Source organism: Protopterus annectens, chromosome 6.part1 (assembly GCF_019279795.1).
Source record: "Protopterus annectens isolate FY-2018-M chromosome 6.part1, PAN1.0, whole genome shotgun sequence".
NCBI lineage: Eukaryota > Metazoa > Chordata > Ceratodontiformes > Protopteridae > Protopterus > Protopterus annectens.
The window spans coordinates 414,200,351-414,217,041 of record NC_056738.1 but is presented as its reverse complement, the minus strand read 5'-3'; the positions used below and the strand labels follow the sequence as shown (position 1 = coordinate 414,217,041).

General features: G+C 40.4%; 1 protein-coding gene across 3 annotated transcripts in view; it reads left to right on the top strand.

The window, feature by feature from the left end:
- Positions 1-16,691, top strand: part of SYVN1 (synoviolin 1) — a 1,102,750-nt gene that overhangs the window by 26,045 nt on the left and 1,060,014 nt on the right. Inside the window, exon 1 of one of the 3 annotated variants that reach the window (XM_044075842.1) lies at positions 15,466-15,533. The exons of 1 other annotated variant lie outside the window; for it this stretch is intronic. The gene's annotated coding sequence lies outside the window, so the exon portion shown is untranslated. Of the gene's footprint in view, positions 1-15,465; positions 15,707-16,691 lie in introns of those variants that run through there. One more of the 3 variants, XM_044075841.1, reaches the window with a different exon arrangement.

Here is a 16,691-nt window from a genome sequence, read left to right as displayed (position 1 = left end):
TTCTAAAAGGTACCTTTCTTTTGAGACCTCCTATTAGAAATTCATCCCCACCGTGGGACCTGATCTTGGATCTTCAGGCGTTAGTCGCGCCTCCGTTTGAACCCACAGCTTCCGCTAATGTGAAGTTCTTGTCATGGAAGAAGGTCTTTTTGATAACCATTACCTCAGCCAGGAGAGTGTTGGAGTTTCAGGCTCTTTCTATCAAACCTCCATACCTTGTATTTCACAAGGACAGGGTATCTCTCAGGACTAATCCCTCTTTTCTTCCCAAAGTTGCTTCCGAGAAGAACATTAATCAAGCCATTAATTTGCTGTTTTTTCCCCCAATTACAAGAACAAAGGGGAGTATAAACTTCATTTACTGGATGTTCACAGACAGTTACGTTTTTATTTACACAGGACGGCTGGCTTTCGTAGATCTGACCAACTTTTCATCTCCTTTGCAAAATCTTTTCTAGGGAAACCGATTTCTAAAGTGACTCTTGCCAGGTGGATTTCGAGTTGTATTCTCTTAGCATATAGAGAATCTAGCTTGCCGGAACCAATGGGAGTTCATGCTCATTCTACGTGTTCTATGGCAACGTCTGCTGCATTCTGGTCTACAGTTTCCCTGGATGACATTTGTTCAGCGGCTACCTGGGCATCCTCTCACACCTTTATTTCTCATTATAAGCTAGATTTGATGTCTAGAGGAAGGGCTGCTTTTGGCTCTGCAGTGCTCCGGAATATTCTTCCTTGAGGGCCTCCCAAGATTTCGGGTAGCTGAGGACTCTGTCCCACACATTGCTGATCAAATGAAGTTAACTACTTCAGATAAAGAAGTTATGCACTCACCATAACGTTCCATCTGAGTAGGTAACTTCATTTGTCAGCAACCGTCCCTCCCTCCTTCCCCCTAACCTGAATGATTATTCAGCTGAACTCGAGGTTTGGATGCTCGAGTTTTGTTTTGTCTCCGAGTCAGGTTTCTCAGGTTGTTAGTTTGTTTTGTTGTTTTGTGTAGGTGACAAATGCGATCTGATGATTGGAAGGAGGTTGCAGTGTAGTATAGGTAAGGGGGTGGAGTTTGGAGCTCGGATCTTTAGCTTGGTATGCTGCCGGCTCGGATCCGTAACCCACAGGTTGCTGACAAATGAAGTTACCTACTCAGATGGAACGTTATGGTGAGTACCTAACTTCTTTTTCTCCAAGCCATGCCAATTGCACAAGTGCAGTCATCATCATCATCATCAAGTCTAGATTTACTTTAACAAAGGTGAGCAAATCATCCATCTTTTTACACGAGGAACACAGATCACCAGTGTTCTCAGCTTTTACCTTTAAATATGCATAGCATTTGTTACACTGTACAAGATATTTGTGCATTAGCAAATCATTAATTGCATACTCATTTAAGGAATCCATGTTCAGCTTCAAATGAATAATATTGTAAAAGAAAAGAAAATAATCAAAATCAGTAACCACAGAATTCAAAGAGAATTTAAATCAACTTTGATGACAAAAAAATCACATGAGCAATATACAACTAAATACTAAAGTGCAGTAAAATTGTTCGGACCATACAAGTTCTGCAAAAGCTATAATTCCTATATGTCGCGAGCGAAGGCGTGCAGTAGCTTCTGCTCACTGTTACACTTCTTTTTAACAGTAAAGATCAATAAATCACAAACCAAGGTAGGATTGTTTAGATATGGTCAGGATTTTCCTTTCTGTAGTTTGTGTAATTTATAGCTGTCTTGGCCCCTTGGGGTGGCTAGAGAGTGGCTGTCTAAAACCTATTCCTTCCTAACAAAAAACAGTGAAATTTAAGGTAAAACAACACAATATGAATCAAAGTAAATCTTGTTAACAAGCTATCCCTTCATATGTACAAATAATGAAAAACAGTGCAAACAAAATATAAATTCAAATAAAACTTCTCTTACCAGTCAACTCCACAGTAAATCACAAACCAAGGTAGGATTATTTAGATATGGTCATGTATGCATTTATATGAAGTTTTGTCAGCTGCCTTTTAATCTGCTTATACCAGAAACCCTGCTGCAATACTCTGCACTTTTTAGAGGCTCATGAATGCCATTCTTTTATGTGTTCCTTTTGTACTACCAAATCCCTTTTCATAATTTCAGCATGTCTTGCATATGGGTACACTTTTGTTTCTCAGCCGTTTGTAGTGCCAGTTATTGAGGCATCTACAAAAGATGATAGTCAGTACTGAACCTGATGAAATGGTGCTAAACATTTTTTGTAGGAGAAATGTAGACAGTGCTGTCTCTGTAGCTTGTGTAGTCAGTGTTTAATTAGGTTAATATTCTGGACTCGTACAAATTTATAAATTATTTTAAAGCATTACTTTTATAAACTGTAGTCCTGAAATATAGCTAGGCCACATCCGCATCTCCACGGTGGTCTTGCTACATTAGTCTGTAGTATTTGTTGGCTGGTATAGCCCCTGTTTGGTCAGTAGCCATTTTCAGAGGCCTGGAAAGAAAAGCTCTACTGTACAGCACATATCATACATAAATAAGGTAAGGTGCATACAAGCAATACGTATATACAGCAGAGTAATAAAAACACACACAGTAAAAATTATATACGCTTGTAAAAATATTATAGTGTCAAATAGTGTGATAACTAATATTTCAGGCTAACATCATGTATTATTTAAGATATGAAAAGATTCTCAAAATAGTGTGTATATGCAGTATTACATAAGTTGCGTAAAGAACAATCATTTGATGACTATTACAAAGTTGTAATTTTATTTTTTAGAACATAGTGTAGCTGTAAAACTACTGATAAGCCTTAATTAGTTCAAGGAAGCACATCTTTGACTCTAATGTAACCTGGCTTACAAGTGTACAGTTCTTACTAAACCCTCAAAAAACAAACTCCTCCTCTGTACTAGAAATACATGCACCCCTAACAAAGCATGTTTTCAAAATCTTTTCAGCAAATGGCACTGAAATTGAATTAGTCCACCATACCAAACTATTAGGAGTCATAATAGATGACCATCTTAAATTTGACCTCCACATCCAAAGCCATATCATGAAAACCCATCAAAAATTAGGCATGCTGTACAGAAACAAACATTTTCTGAGCACACCCACAAGAATTACTCTGGCTAAAACCTACCCTGTGCCCTTCCTACTCTATAGTGCACCAATTCTGACCAATTTACAATAAAAAAACAATCTTGAAAGCTGCTACAACAAAATTATCAAGTTTGCTACATGCTCTTAGCTGTCTGGAACTCTCCCTCCACCTCTCCTACATTCATCTTATAACAATACATAAAATCATACACAAACCATTAGCCTGCCCAGCTCTTACCCCTTTAATCAGCATATATTTTCCAGAAAGAACTCTTAGATCGGAAGATAAGCAACTTCTCACCATTAATAAACCAAATAAATCCCTTGCACAAAGCCTTTACTCCTACTCAGAGCAAAAAAATGGAACTCCTTACCTCTAACTACCAGAACAATTTCTAACATACCCACCTTTAAATGCTCCCTAAAAAATACTTTACATAATAGTGGACATGCTCTTGTGCCAGTCCTGGCTGAACTTACTCACTATACTTTATTTGCCCCCTTCACCCTAAGTCACACCTCACAACTCTGTGCTACCTATTACTCTTCTCCTTTCTTTTGTTTTCCCACTGCCTTACCTTATCCATTTCATCGCTGCAGACCTTTCCTTTACCTCTTTCCTCCCTACTCACCTAAGCTACCTGAAGATACCCTACCCTGCACTCTTCTTATATTCTCCTTTTCTCTTCATCCTTCTTCCTGCTATAACCATAATGTGAACTCCATCTCTCATAATAAGACCTCATTCATTTTCCCCTTACTGTCTCTAATAACGCTTTTAAATATCTTATTAGAATAGTCTCAGGTCTCATTCACTACATACTAATCTATGTAATAAATAATATGACTTGATGAGCTTTTCCTCACACATTTTCTCCAACTTATGTTATTATTTTTCATTGCATTCTACTATAAAACATATGTTCTAAGTTTTTTTCATTCCTGTGTTTTGTAGTGTAACATGATAACTTTTATTTAAAATAACTGTAATCGATTTTTGAAAGATTGTGATTGTGAAGCTTTTCTTCCCAGGCCTCTGCTGAAAATGGCACTTTCTGGCCCAGTTGGACTTTCCCAGTAAAGAAATGTCAAATAAATAAATTAAATAAGTGGCAAAAGCTAAGTTGTATTCATTGATATATCAGGACACTTAGCTGGGTCAACGATTAGCGGTATTTGAAAAGTGCTCGTTATAGACACTGTGTGGTTATTTAAAAAAAATGTAGGATGGGAATAGTTGGCAGTTTGCTTGTTATATTAGGTGATGGTGTGGTTCAAACTGGTTATAGCGGATAGTGGATCTGTATTGGCCAAATGCTAAGATCCCTTGAAGTTAGTCGTGCTTTTTTTCATGGCTCTTCATTTTTCATGTCTCTCTTTTTTTTTTTTTTTTTTGGTCAGTGTGCACAGTTTTATTAAAACCATTGTATTGTTAATGTGTGGTATAAAACATTAGAACATATCTTACAAAAAATGTCTGAAGATTTATTTGACTTGCTGGCTGGTTTGTGAAAACTATATCCTTTTTGTGGCATTTGTAGACTGGAGCAGAGAAGCCACTATTGTATATTGAGGCAAGTTTCCTGCAGGTTGACTAACAGCTTGGATATTTGGTCCAGAGTACAGTAATACTGAACCATCAGCATTTTATAGTTCACTCCATAGTCTTATCACCCGTATGTATAATTACAATGAATAATGTGTGTCTAAGGACAGAGTAGAAGGGGAAGAGCTGTCCAGAGAGGCTGTAATCTAAGTAGAGATGGTGGGAGTTTGTGTCATTGCTGGTATTATGGCACCCTACTGGTTGACACCCATCCTGACCACACCAGCTCCAGCAGACACCCAAGCCACTAAACAAACCCATCTCATCTTGGTCATTGCCAGTGCTTTAGCCCTGTATGCTATCAGAGCTGGCATACCTGTCAGATGTCCAGATTTTTTCAAAATGACAAGACTTTTGCCTCATATTTTTGGTCTGTTCTTCAATTTGTGGCTTTCTGACAAATCAGTAAGGACTGAAATCATTAAATAATTACAAACATTTGATTTTCAGACTTTACATCCTTTGGAAAAATGCATGCTAATTAACAAAGCCTGTTTTTCTAGCCACTTTTCAAGTTTATAAGAACAACTATTAAAATCTGTTCCTTGTTTTGATTCTTTGTACCCCTGTTATTTTTGGCTTTGTCCAGATTTCTTGCATTGAGGTTGAGAGGTATGGTCCCCGTCTTAAGTAGCTTAAAAAAAGGCAATTTTTGTGGTGGTGGTGGTGGTAATAGAAAATAATTTTGTTTGGGTAACCAAGGTAGTGGATATTTTGGCCACAGACCAGGAATAACACGGTTTATGGAAGTACAGCTTAGAAGAATGTAAGAAATTATAACTAGCGAGATGTTATACATTGTACACTGTGTTAATACTGTGGCTGATTATCAAAGCATAAACATTTACAGTGATGAGTGAAAAGGAGATTAGTGTATTAATGGTGTTACAGAATTACTAAGAATGTAATTAAGTTGTGTTAGTTGTCTTACTAGCTATATTAATTTGTACTTGTGTTATTATTTGGCGATACACTATAATATAGTGTAGTGCATGGAGCGACATGATTACGCTACAAAAATCAAAAAAGATAAATCTGTTGTGCATTTCTGTAGCGAGAGACCTGACTTTAACAACACTTTTAGAGGTGTGTGTAATGCTTGTTACACACCCCTAAGCACTGTTAGTTTGATCTCACAGAAGGTATTTTACTTAATTCTTAACTTGGTTCATATTTTGTTTTCTCTGTGAAAGTTTACAGACATCAGTCTGTATGTAATTTTAGTTAATTAATAGAATTTAAAAACTGTCCCTGACTTTCTCTAATAATATTTAACTGCTGTCTGAGACAGTACTCGCTAAATCCTTTACTGGCTTTATTACCTTTTAATAGAAATAAGCATACACATAATTTAACAAATCACATCAGACACTAGCCTGGAAGAAATGGCTGCAGCCAGGAATTTATTATGTCAGTCAGATTAAATTCTGTATCAAATCAGTTCCAGTGAAAAATATTCAGTTGTACACAAAGGGCAGAACTTGGAAGGAAGTTGTTTCAGCCAGGCCATAAAAACCAACACCACTCACTGAAGGGATCTGCAACCAAACACACATTCCCCTGTCACCATTCAGCCAGAATACCAGTGGTTGAAGGGATCTGCCTCATGCAGGATCCCAGGCTGTGGCCCCCAGCCTGCCCGCTTCACCATAGTGGGCGGCCCACCCAGAGAAGAGCACTCTTCCCCGGGCCAAGCACAATCCTTTGCAAATTACCCTTCCTTGTCTGCCCTTCTGCCACAGAAAGATGGCTTGTCCTACATACCATCTCCCCCAACAAACAATATCTTTTTTTTCAAACATCTTTATTAAATTTACACATAAGACAAAGGCAATCTTACATTTATATAAATGAAAAACATACAAAATTATATCACTTTAGTTACAGTTTACATCATTGAAACTATAGCTGTAAACATTAAATATCACTTAAACCATCCAGTCATTGTCATTTAAGCATTATATAGCTCATTCAAATCCTGCCTCTTGAACCTAGTTTCTGCATTGCATATATTGTTCCCACATTCCCATTTTTTCCTATGTAGTTTGCTCCTTCCCTTTTCTAAAACCAACAAACAATATCTTTGTTCCTAAATGTGACAAGTAAACTCCATCACTTCTGTAAAATTCTGATGAACTAATATTAATAATAGTGTGCACTACCCCCCCCCCCCTCTCCATTACCTGTTGCCTATTTAATCTGTTGGTCAACTTTCTAACCCTTTGTACTGCTTTGATGTCATTTGCTCCTTGCCAGACTGGTCCTTGAATTATATCTGACCACACAAGCTTTGTTCAGTCAATTCTGTCCGAACTGCCTGAACCACTGACAAATTCTATTCTTTAGGTGCAACAAAGGGCTACTTGCAACATTGTCCCTCCCCCAATATGCGGTACAATTAAACTTGCCTCAGGTAATGACTCAGAATATTCTGTCAAAGCTTGCCAGCAGGTGACTCCACAGCATTCTTCTCCTTCCCAGCCAGCAAACATATATTTCTTCTTTGAAACTCAGGTTTCTCCTTGTTTCACCCAATTCTCTGGCCATGTGGTACAGGAAGAATGTCCCAGAATCTATGTGTCTGCTGGCCTTTTTATGACACCTGCGAAAAAGAATTATGATTAGTCTTCATGATCTGACTTATCTTCTGTATGCTTGTGATTTCTTCTACCTAAGCGCATTAACTCACTTTCTGAAGCCCCTTTTGCATGGGCATGTGAAGCAATGAGCTGTTAATTTGCTATTGTCACAACCCTGTCTATGGCTTTTTGCAAGACTACCCTAAATTGATAACTAGGTAAAGGAGCACGATCACTGACACAAAAATGGTGTGTCACCACTTGGACGCATTCCTAATCCATCAATTTCTTATGCTGTATACTTTGGGAGCTTGAGTCTCTATTCTGCTATTTTTCCAAGCTTGTCCATTTTACCCTCCCTCACATGTACCTATAAACTGTCAGCCTTTAGCTTAACATCCCTAAGCTCTAGCACCCATGGAGGGTTGTCACTTTTACTTCACTGCACACTCTCAGATATCCAGAACACCCCACAAAATACTAGTATGCTGTCCGAAACATCCACATAACATTATCCAATCTGTATATCTCTCTCACAACAAACTTGCAAAAAAAACAAAAAAATATTTCTCCTTTCCTAAACTTTCCTGGCTAGTTTTTCCAGTGATCAGATTTTGCTGATCCCTGGGCTTTGTATTTGGTTTCTGTGTTCCTCCATTTTCTTGCGTGGCCAGAGGTAGTTTCTTTACTCACCAGTGGGAGTGGGGAGTACTGAGCTGCTTGTTTGTCCTCAGAGGAGTGGTTAGAAGCAGCAACTAGTAATTCGTCGGCCATTTTGGGTCATTTCCTGTTTTTTCCAGCCCCCTGCTATAAAGCACGCTTTGGCAGGCTTTTCTGGCATTAGAGAACTAGGCATAGCTCCTCGTGGTCCCCTGCAGAGTTCCAAAGCCAGCAGAGAGCAGAAAAGCAACTTTCTTGATCATAAGTATTTTTAAACTTTTTAGTTTGCATTTTCGATCTTTTGAGCTTTTCGACTACTGTTTGTGCCTATATTACTGTTTTATTACCTTATTTTCCTGTTTTTGTGAGCTTATATTGTTGATTGCACTTGTGGGCTAAAGTATTGCTTAAAAGTAACAAACAGGCTAATACACTCAAGTGTACCAGCCTTTGATAGCAATTTAGTCGAAAACAAAGCATTTACTGCATTTTTTTCTGTCTGTTTGCAAAAAAACAAAAAAATATTTCTCCTTTCCTAAACTTTCCTAGCTAATTGTTCCAGTGATCAGATTTTGCTGATCCCTGGGCTTTGTATTTGGTTTCTGTGTTCCTCCATTTTCTTGTGTGGCCAGAGGTAGTTTCTTTACTCACCAGTGGGAGTGGGGAGTACTGAGCTGCTTGTTTGTCCTCTGAGGAGTGGTTAGAAGCAGCAACTAGTAATTTGTCGGCCATTTTGGGTCATTTCCTGTTTTTTCCAGCCCCCTGCTATAAAGCACGCTTTGGCAGGCTTTTCTGGCATTAGAGAACTAGGCATAGCTCCTCGTGGTCCCCTGCAGAGTTCCAAAGCCAGCAGAGAGCAGAAAAAGCAACTTTCTTGATCATAAGTATTTTTTAAACTTTTTAGTTTGCATTTTTCGATCTTTTGAGCTTTTCGACTACTGTTTGTGCCTATATTACTGTTTTATTACCTTATTTTCCTGTTTTTGTGAGCTTATATTGTTGATTGCACTTGTGGGCTAAAGTATTGCTTAAAAGTAATAAACAGGCTAATACACTCAAGTGTACCAGCCTTTGATAGCAATTTAGTCGAAAACAAAGCATTTACTGCATTTTTTTCTGTCTGTTTGCAAAAACAAAAATATTTCTCCTTTCCTAAACTTTCCTGGCTAGTTGTTCCAGTGATCAGATTTTGCTGATCCCTGGGCTTTGTATTTGGTTTCTGTGTTCCTCCATTTTCTTGTGTGGCCAGAGGTAGTTTCTTTACTCACCAGTGGGAGTGGGGAGTACTGAGCTGCTTGTTTGTCCTCAGAGGAGTGGTTAGAAGCAGCAACTTGTAGTTCGTCGGCCATTTTGGGTCATTTCCTGTTTTTTCCAGCCCCCTGCTATAAAGCACGCGTTAGCGCGCTTTAGTGCGGAGCTGCTACCGTTGCACACTAGGGCAGCGCCGGTTAATCAGATTTAAACTATTAGGGCTACCTAAAGTCCACTCTTCAAATTTTCCCTTAAAACTACCTTTCTCAAAGTATACTACTGTTCTATTTAGTGTATCCTACAACTATAAATTATCTCTACTTGACTCCCAAGTAGTCTATTCTCTATCTGTATAGCGAAGCACTTGCTCCTACAGTACTTATCACCTCGATACAGCACTCTTGTTATAGAAAGTACCCCAAAAAGCAAACCCCATTTCTCGGTCACCCACATCCCCCAGAACCTTTTCTTAAGTTTTTCTGTCTATTCCTTCTAGCATGTCGAGGGATCAGTTGCTAATGTCCTCTCCTACTCAGCTGGTGAACCTGGGAATATTGAGGCAATGTTACAATTGCCTCATGTACACAGACAACCCTCTCCTCCTCCCACAAAACACAAATACATGCGAGATGCAACTATACGGCCAAACTGGAGGCTGAGCTCTCTCAACATAGGACTGGCATGACCAGACAGGAGGAGAAGGTAACCACACACACTATAGACCCAGTCTCACATAATACCATCACAACCTCAAATCATACACATAAACACACAAAGACATACTGGAGGCTCTGATCAAAAATCTACCAAAACAGCAGAGGCCACCAAAGCAGACACCCAAACAACTACCACCTCAGAACACAACACCTGCAACACATAGACCACACAGTCAGAGTGTCAAGCAGTCACAGCCCTTAAGGCCAAACACAATGCCAGACACACTAGTCATTGGTGACTCCATAGTCAGACACACTGATGTCCCGCTCACCAGACTGAGTAAGGAGAAGGTCACAGTAAGCTGCCTGTCGGGTGCTAGAATCCGCCACATAACGCATGCACTCAGATCTCTCAACAGCAGGTACAAGTACGACTCAATCATTGTCCACGCTGGTGTTAACGACCTGAGACGTACCTCCTTGGACTACATGAAAAGAGACATAGAGGAGCTCTCTGATTATGTAGCCCAAGCAGGTATGACCCTGACCTTGAGCAGTATCCTACCTTCACCAAGAATGATGCCACAATACAGAGATAAGATGATCAGCTTTAACAATTGGCTTAAACTCTGGTGTCATTCAAAGGGGATCCCAATGTCTGTCTGCCTGGGATGACATGCTGGACAAGCCACGCTGCTTCGCAAGGGACGGCTTGCACTTGTCACCCCTGGGATTCCGGATTTTGGCAAAGGCTCTTGCCACCCCCATAGTGCCTTTTTTAGGCAAGGCTCAAATTCTAAACCTACCACCCTAGAACAAAACAAAGAAAAAAAACTAAGGGTAATGCTGCTCAATGCCAGAAGTCTCAACCTCAAGATGCACGCACTCGAGGCCCTTCTCAGTATGGAGAACATCGATGTCTGTGCTGTGACAGAAACCTGGTTCAAGGCTCCTGAGAGCACCCCAGCACTATCAGGTTTTACCTCATATCATGCGTTCCGGCCCCAAAACCCGGACAATACCAAAAAAGGAGGAGGGGTATCCATATTCATCAAGGACACCCACACCTCAAGATTGGTGGCATCGCACGATGCATCGGAAACCATCCAGGTGCAATTAACCATAGGCAAGACTGCTCTGCAATTTGTAGCATGTTACAGGCCACACTCGCAAACTCAGGAACCTCATATGGCCTTCCTGAAAACACTGGAGTGGATAAATGTATCTCCGAACACCATCATACTAGGTGACTTCAACTACCCTAATATAGACTGGGAACACTACTCAAGCCCAAACACTCTAGCCCAAAAGTTCCTGGAATTCATAAACTCAAATGCCATGGAACAACTAGTCACCATCCCCACAAGAGGAGAAAACATACTTGATCTCATCATCACGAACATGGGAGCACAATGTTCAATGCCGGAAGTATACCCCTCACTGGTGAGATCTGATCACAAACTAATCTCGCTGGAGGTCCTCATCCCGGCCCCCCGAAATGAAAAAGACCACAGTAAAGAACTTCTCGAAAGCCGACTTCACACTTCTAAAGACTAGTGTGGTCTCCTTTAAGGCCCCTGAGCCGGCGGTTAACATTACTCAAACCGCTGAATCACTTACAAATGCCTTCTACCAGCACCTGCAGGGCTGCATGGATCAGGCAATCCCAAGCAAAACAAAGACTCTTTGTACCAAAGGCAAGCGTCCAGTCTGGTGGACCCCAGCCATAAACAAACTCTACAACAAAAGGAGGAAGCTACTACAAGATAGAGCAAAATCCTTAAAAGGTAAGACACCGCTGATCATTATAAGTAAAAAGCTAAGAGCTCTCATAAAATCATCCAAAGCTAATTTTGAGAAAAAAATAGCTAAGGACTCTAAAGACAACCATAAGGCATTCTTTAGCTATGTCAGAAACCTAGGAGGAAACTCCCAGATATGCTCAGAATTAGTACAGAATGATGTGAAGATTACTGATCCTACAGACATTGCCAACATACTGGCTGACAGGTTCAGCGCAAACCTCTCCCCCCCCCCCCCAAAGGAGAGATATCTATACCAAATGATTGTAGCCCCCCAAACATCTCTAACGCCCAGGTAAGAACTGCTCTCTCCAAGGCAAAGAACACAGCATCCATGGGACATGATGGTGTCCCCGGCTGTGTGCTCCATGAACTCAACGAGGAATTAAACCCACAGTTAGGACAGCTGTTTAATCTTAGTCTCACCTCCGGATACGTACCCAGGGAGTGGCACACAGCGACTGTGGTCCCACTCCACAAAGGCGGTGCCTCCACCGACCCTGGTAATTACCGTCCCATTATCTTGACAAGCCTTATCTGCAAAGCCATGGAGAGGATCATAATGGATCTCATAAATAAAGACATAGGGAACTTGCAGACTTTGGATCCAACCCAGTTTGGCTTTGTCAAAGGCAGATCATGCCTTTTAAACTTGGTTGACTTTTTCGAAACAGTCACCAAGGCCATTGACGAGGGAAAGGCAGTCCATACAGCCTACCTAGACCTGGCGAAGGCTTTTGATACAATACCTCACTCGGGTATCATTGAAAAACTCATCAACTTAAATGTAAACCCATACATTACAAGATGGGTTGCAAACTGGCTGAGTGACAGAACCCACAGGGTCAGAGTTGCTGGTGCCATGTCAGACTCAAAGCCTGTCACAAGTGGTGTCCCACAGGGCTCAGTCCTGGGCCCACTCTTGTTTGGCATCTACTTTTCTGAAGTACAAGCAAACACAGGAGGGTTATGGCTGACAAAGTTTGCAGATGACTGCAAACTGGGCGCCGTAGTTGAAAACACATCCGACACAGATATCCTTCAGAAGAGTCTCACAGAAACGGATAACTGGTGCCAGAGCCATGGCCTAAAGTTAAATGCCAAGAAATGCATAGTCATACCCTTCGGGAAAAATAAGGTTACCCCTAGCTACCATATAGGTGGCAATCCCCTGAACACAGAAGTTATTAGGGACCTGGGAACCCAGGTTGACAGTAGCCTTTCATTCGACACTCATATTGCAAAAGTAGTTAGGAAGACCTTCTACATTGCCCACCTTATCATGAAGGGATTCACATCTAGATCAAGGGAAGTCATAGTCTTCCTATACTCATCACTCATCAGACCAATGATCGAGTACAATGCCCCATTCGGAATGTATCTGACCCGACACTTGCAGCAGCTGGAGAGGCCACAAAAGTTCCTCACCAAAAGGATAAAGGGTCTCAAAATCTGTCTTATGCTGCCCGACTGAAAGAACTCCAGTTATATTCAGTTGCTTACCGCTTGCTCAGAGGTGACCTATGCCTGACATACAAGGCCATGTCAAACCCAGATTTGATGAACATGCTTCATCTCAAAAAATCTAGATCCCTCAGAGCCACAAGGGCGGGAGACTTAAACCTCGACACGGTTATTAATAGGACGTGCTGGAGGGATAGATTCATCACCCAAAGACTCCCTATGCTGTGGAACAAAATCCCGGTTTATGTGAGGCAGAGCACCTTGCCGGCCTTGTTCAAGAGGAATCTTGACCAATGGATGGGAGATCGCAGATACACCCCAGGGGTTACCTCAGTGTCACTGCTCGACAGAGGCACAACAAAATAATGGGTATAGTTTCTCCAAACTAAAGGGGTGGTGTAAGCCACAAAACTATGGGCTAGGCTTATAAATGCCCTCGGGCAGATAGCCTAGTATGAACCTATGAACCACTCCCCATAGCCATGCAGAAATACACAGTCCAATAGGAGGACACTCATCTACTCTCCTAACCTCCAGTCTTGCCCAACCTTGGAGCAACTTTTTAACTAAAAATGCTTGCACAGTGTCTTGCTACCCCCACGCTCTTTGGTACTAACTAATTGCTACCACATGTGCACCTGCACTGCACTTTGACAATGCCCATCATTTTTTAAAACAAAATGTAACTTAATACCTGTGGTACATGTATTGGCTTTTTACTTGCCAGCCCACAATAGCCCTTGTTTCTAGAAAATGGACAGTACATTTATTTTACTATGTACTTGGATGCAGTGCTTTCTCTATCAGGTCCCATATTCATTTTTCAACTGGTCCAGAAGATGATGTAGAATCCTGTATGGCTTCAGGTCTACTGCTGGCATCAGTTGTCTGAACCTGTACCACTGAAAATGAAAAAGTGAGTCAGCAATAGCATTCTCCTTCCCTTAAATAAGCAGTGCTGTGAATTTTATGTTGTGCTGCATGCATTTTGGTACAAACTGTCTTATTACTTTTCCCATATTCCCCAAACCCCCATGTGATTAGCAAGCTATAACTACCCCTTTGTTTATCAGTCCTAAAGAAAATGTACTTGACCTGCAGCAAATCAACCCATACATGCATGGCCACAACTAACGGGAAGAATTCCATCATGGATGGACCCCAGTTTTCTTTATTTCTTCCAGCCCTGTGTCCACCACTCCACAAACCATTTGCTCTTCAGAAATCCCTCAAACATGCCGAATCTGTGAACAGTTGGGTCCCCTTGTTCTTTGCTGCCAGAGATGTGATTCTCACCCAGTGATGTGGTTTTATACATTCCATTCACTATCAACTTCCACATGAATGACCTCCCCATGGGAATAACCCTATAACCAAACTTCATAAGCCCAACCAAGCTCTACAGTTGTTTCACTGTCACTTTCCTTGCTGCTCTGACTGTCTGCACTTCATCTGCTAATTTTATGGCTTTACCCCTCAGTAATATCACTTCCCCAGCTATTTCAGTACCTAAAAATGCCAAGTGTGCCATTGGTCCCTCTGTCTTTTCTTCTGCTAAAGTTACCTCAAACTCCCTGACTTTTTTCTTAAATGTCTGAAGTCCTAATTCCTACAGCACCAAGTATTTGTACCTCCTGTATTGAGTATAGTAATCCAGCCACCCATTCCTTGGATGACTGTCTCTCTTTTTTTATATAATTAATAAATTAAGCAGCACCAAGTTATTAACCCCGACGGGCATATCTAATTTGTTCATTTTGCTTGCCTCTGTTTTCAAAGTAATAAGTGCTGCAGTAGGCGAGGAACTTGTATGGTTTTGCATCCGAAGAAACCATTCCGAACACATGCAGTGAGAGGAACCTTCTGTTCAGATTCCAAAAAAGCATACCACCTCTCTGCTTTCTGCCCCCTGTAGAGATTTGAGAAACCGGCCCTTAAGGGTTTGCTTAAGTTGCGACTGCGAGGCTTTGTTACCCAAGTGACGTATTACAGTTCTTAATAGTATTTTAATAAACTGTGGAGCTGTCAGCCTTTTATGTTGAGAATTATGGGCAAAGCAAAATATTATGGAAAATGCCCAAAACTGTGGATACTTTTAAGTACTGGTAATATTAACTTAAAACGCTGATAGGATGAGAGTTAACATTGTTCTTGGAAGGTCTGTAATGGCTATTGTTTGGTGAATAATAACTAAACTGAAATAACACATCACTGAACATACTTTACGCTAATTAATTTGTAGCCGGACTGGCGACCCCTAATGGGAACCGCCGAAAGAAAAATAAGACCGCACCGCAGTGGTGCGTAACTGCTACGTGGTCGATACACCACCACTAGGAAATGATGTGTCTTTGTAAGTTCCGCTTCCTGTTCGAATTGCTTGGTATGTTTTGGGAAACACAGCTAGTAAAGCTTGTGTGAGTACCCTATATATGGTTATTTATAAACATGTCTGGGACAACTATTTTTTCTAATTAGGAATAGGATGGCACCGAGGAGTTCGTTTTTCTCTCTTTTCTCACCGTTTTTTTTAAATCTTATTTTCGTTGTTGTAACTTAAGGAAAACACATTGGTTTTCTTAATCTGGAGGTTAGTCCAGCTAACTGCAGTTGTTTTATTTTAATAAATAATGCAATTTTGGGTTGATGTGGTGTTTGAAATGGCTGTGGTTGTAATGGTGGTGTTGGAAAAGCGAATGTTTTGCTTATATGATGTTTATGATGAAGTGCTGCAGCAACTTACTGGATTCTGTGTTGAAGTAGGCGTTGTACGTGTGGTATGGGCTGGGTTGGGGTGCTAGCCAGTACTGAGTCGTGTATTAAGTACCTCTACGTGTGACTTATTGGTAGGCAGTGTTTTCTATCTGATGCTACATATATAACTATTAATAAACTGTTACGATGGAAGGTGATTACACTGTGGATTAGAAATGGCATGTTAAATGTAGTGTTTCAGGCACCACAGCTTTTCGGTAGTCTGTAGGTATAGTTTTTATCTCTTTATTTTTCTTTTTTTTATATAGAAGACAGGGTTCATTTTATTATTTGGTTCTGCGCAATATGCATTTTTTATCACATGTGTCCATAGACATACTTTGTATATTTTCTCTGAGCTACTTTAAAAATCATTATGATTTTAATAGAAAACATTTACAGTGATCCAAGCTAATACGTAAATTACATACATGTACACACGTTATTAATTTAGAGTGCAACATTTGAATGCTTTCACTTTGTGTATAAGCCCAACATTTGGAAGACGAACATTAATTCAAGACTTGTGTGTTTAAATAATTATTTAAAAGAATGTTTGGCACAGTGTGTCAAGTGGGCTAACACTTAAATCAGAATTTAGAATGGATGATATCATGGAATCGTGTTTGTGTTCTTGGGGTACAGAATATTGCACATTCATGTGAAATCTTCCTTTGTCATTGGGCAATATGGAATGTTTTCCTAGAGTTTAAAAAGGATATTTATATATATATATATATATATATATATATATATATATATATATATATATATCTGAAGGTGTGATACCTGAGAGTTACAGTAGGTTGTGTGAAGGGGAC